General features: G+C 40.1%; 1 long non-coding RNA gene across 4 annotated transcripts in view; it reads left to right on the top strand.

The window, feature by feature from the left end:
- The window catches only part of LOC111266935 (uncharacterized), a 92,816-nt gene extending 91,991 nt beyond the window's left edge, over positions 1–825 (top strand). For 3 of the 4 annotated variants that reach the window (XR_015313593.1, XR_015313597.1, XR_015313596.1), the window contains exons 6-7: positions 213–299; positions 658–825. This is a non-coding gene — a long non-coding RNA (uncharacterized LOC111266935). The remainder of the gene's footprint in view (positions 1–212; positions 300–657) is intronic. The other variant, XR_015313594.1, reaches the window with a different exon arrangement.
- Positions 826–4,122: the final 3,297 nt, after the last annotated feature.

The raw sequence follows: 4,122 nt of genomic DNA on the forward strand, positions 1-4,122 counted from the left end.
ATGCATTTCATGCAATATGGGGCTTCGTGAATGAAAAAAATTAAAGCAATATTGAACCCTGTGGTTCTTTGTTACATGCAAAAGGAAACGCAAACGACAGTCCAGTGGTTGGTTTAATTGACAGGGCAGAACCTTCTCCTTTGTCTGACCCATCTAAATGTTCACCCCCCTGTGTAATGGAAGCTGTAACCTAGCTCAACAATTCGTTTCAGGCTGTCTTGACAATTTTGGCCTTCATGAGATTCTGCTGTCGAGACTAAGGTGCCGGATTCTAGCTTTATGCAACCTGCAGATGTCCTGTAAGTCCTTCATAGTAAGGATCATGTCGTTATTAAAGTTTCGAATCTTTAGCTGTGATGGAAACGCATCCTTTCTGAGACAGCTCCATTGTATCACAACGCTGAGCTCCATTGAATACAATCTGCTTTTAGATTCTACATAAGTCAACATTAAGCAAATCTCAATCAACAAAAATGTATACTAGGCGCACGAAGAAAACTTGCTCCTGTAGAATGCAACAAAAGCGTCTACAAACGTGATATTGGGCAAGCGACAACGACTGAGTAAACGCACATTAGAGAAATCGAGAACTTGTTTGTAAAGTTTTAGTACGAACGCTATGTAAGTAAAACTTCCGTATGGATTTCTTTGTTCCAGGATAGTGACATCGTTAGTCTGCTGAGGAACCCAACAAAGAATATCTTCGGCCCAAAAAAAGAACCGGGTATTAAGCATTTGCGCAATACACCCCTGTTTGTACGAGTCTTCCTGACTGTAGTGCTTTTCTCTTTCAAATTGTCTGCGCAAAAATAAAGATCGACACAGTTTGACCGAAAAACGAAATTTTCTATTGTATATATTTTTTGCTAAGCCGATACCCAATTATTTTTAGCTAGACAGAGTGCCTCTATCTTCGAAACTGTAAGCTGAAGCTCTCTTTAGAATGCCTCACTAACTTCAAACGTGTCACATACAAGTTCAATTTGTTAATATCGACTTCTCTATGAGTTTCTATCCTCGCGAGCTAGAATTAACGAAAGCAAACGTCTGCTTATACTTTAACTTCTATATTTTCTTAGTTTACATTTTAGAGCTTTCTACTGCATACAGATGTCATCTTTAATATTCATGTCCATATATATATAATGGCAGCTTAAATGAGGCACTATTTCGAAACGGGACGAAGTGGGAATCAACCGTTATCATAGTATTATATTAGCATGTCGAAATCTATTTGAAAAATTTACGTACTTTTTAAATTAGTCACCGCTAGTAAATGAAATTTTGTTAACATTTACATTAAACCCTTGTGTAATTTAATTGGGTATCGTCGGAAAACAATCAATTCAACGATCAAGATATCGCTTGGTGGTAAAACCATTGTTCTCTACTTAGGCTTTTCTCTCTCAGATAAGCGAGCGCTAACAGAATCCGTCAGAGGTTAATGAAGACATTGAGCTAGGAAGCCCTTAACGAAACAACAGTCCACTGATGTAGTGAAGATACGTAGCTTTGAACCTCCCTTTCCCCTTCAGGATCTTTGCTGATTCCGCAGATCGTTCCCAGAGTATCGCACATATTCCCATGTGTTCCTGAGGAACTCTTTTCTCTACATGTTAAGTGTCGTCATTACAATTTGTTAACACGTACTTTTAAAGATTCCATATTGAGCCGACAGGAAGCATTTTGCTTCGCTTTCTAACCGGGACAAAAAATAGAAGATGGGCAACAAGTTACTCTATATTCTTATCCCTCAAATGGCACATACGGGGGCGCTTTGGCCTCTATTTTTAGCTAACTTAACAACTGATACAAATCTTCTTTATTGACTAAATAAGTAACGGCTTTCATAAAATCATTCAGTGGACCCAGGCTAGTAAAACGGCAATTTACTCATTATGTGATGAAGATATCAAAAGAGACGAAGTACAGCGATCGCATAATGTCTCTATGGGGTACTACATTGCGACGGCAGGATTTATATATATGAAGCGCTCCACGAAGAGCCGGTACGTTTGATATATTGTTTTTCAAAGTCTATAATAAAATAAAAAGCTATAGAATTCGGAGATTGGCAAGTAGCGATCTGAGGCTGATAAGCTATTCGCGGCGCAAGTGCTGAATTATAAGCTGGCAGTGAAATGTCGCCGCGACTATCAACTGAATAAGCTCCAACATGTTTCGCCCTTGAACAGAAACGTTTGCCAGTATATTAGCAAAGTACAGATCAACCGTTGAGAACGATAGTTCTATCGTACAGCATATTCGTTTTTGGGAGCACTTAGCTTGGTCCGACCTGGGCGCGACGTTTGTAAGAGATTGAATCAGTCATTCTACGGTGAACATGAACATTAAACAGTAATAAGGTTATTAGTGAAATCCTTTTTCGTCTATTTTTCTAATGTTCAACGAAGAGAAAACATGGAGGATATATAATGCATAAGCAGACGCACAGTTGTCATAGATGAGTACAGTATTTCCTTCTACACACCTCGCCATCGCTTATCCAACGATATGTCCCGCGCCCTATATCCTCTAGCGTCCAATAATTTTACGTCGCTTTTCCTATATGTTTTCGTAAACTTTTGGTGCGCTCGTTCGGCGACATTTTCAAATTTCGACGCGGTCGGGACTGCCGTGCACGACCTTGCGGCAACAGGCCTAGGCACTTAGACCTACCAATGGTCCAAATCGCACTTTGTTGTCATCCTTTGCCCATAAGTATGGAAACTATTCACCTCCCCCATCAGGGTCTATAGTTGCCTTTCAATGTAAAATTTGCAGATCCGTGATGAGCTAAAAGACGCACTCTCGTGACTTTTAGTAACGGGCATACGGGCTGATGGGTCTGTAGCAGGGTTTCTGAACACTGCCAACACAACTGAGTCCTGCCACTCCAGTTTGTCTTTTGAACCTCAACTGGACTCTGGGAATTGATGTGCCTTCTTTCAAAACAACGACAACAATTGCTGTGCCCTTTTTTCTGTGTGCGCTTCCAAAAGTGGCAGACTTAGGCTCGGACCCCTCGAACAAACTCGATGCACGAATGGACTCTCGTCGTTGTAAAGAAGTTAAGGAAGGTATTCAATTTCACGATTCGTTGGACTTTTGCCAGGGACACGGTTTGACCTGCAGCCTATTTTTGTTTAGCGCGTACAAACCATTTAGACATATCCCTACTCCCCATACAGAAACAAAAGAACTATTTCTGTAAGCTGGTTCCTCTAAAGAAAAAGCGTTCGTACAACTTGGTAAAGCTTTCCGAGCTTAAAGTAGGGCCATTGCTTGCAAAAATATCGACAGATTCACCTCACGACCTGATCCGATAGCCATTTCAGTTCCTCTGCAAGCCACTTGTTCCCTTAACCTATAGCCTGGGCTTCTTTTCACCGAATTCCACCGCTGGTCACGAAATAAGGCGTACCACCTTAGCTTCGCCCTCAAATGGAAAAAACGAACGCTTCACAGCCACTTGATCTGACATTATATAGCTGTATATTGATAATTTTTTATCCTTTTACAGAACAAAACTATATATATATATATATATATATATATATATATATATATATATATATTAAGGACCGAAAAACACATCCTTTGGCCAGCCTTGAAATTTGCTGCGCCTAGTAGAAAATGCTTTGAGAGCACTTATTATTCTAACCGGGTGAAATGTTATGAAACATATCCATCACATTAGGTGTTGATATAATCGGTTTTTCGAAAATACCGCGTTCTGCGTCGCCCATCCTCCACGCGAATGCTTTCTGCAACCGGCAAACCATCCCGACATTTTTGGTCACGTATGAGTCCCATGACTCTAGATAGTATAAAAAAAAAAGTGTACTCAACTAAACTATATATATCACTGACTATAATTTATTATATCGTGTTACATAAGTTCAACATGCTCCATAACCAGACACCGGGAAATTGTGTTGCAAAGATGACTTAACGCTTGAGAATCTTAATAATGTGTTCGTCAAAGCTTAAAAGAGGCCTTACGCCAACGCCTAGATCACGGGTTATGTATGATTTCAGCATGTAGTTTGTAAGTTGTGGGTTTAGGAACCGGCTTTTTAATGTCAATGGAACAAGAGTGGATCCACAAAAATATCCTTG

This window comes from Varroa jacobsoni, unplaced genomic scaffold (assembly GCF_002532875.2).
Source record: "Varroa jacobsoni isolate VJ856 unplaced genomic scaffold, vjacob_1.0 scaffold_1129, whole genome shotgun sequence".
In the NCBI taxonomy this organism is placed as follows: Eukaryota; Metazoa; Arthropoda; class Arachnida; order Mesostigmata; family Varroidae; genus Varroa; species Varroa jacobsoni.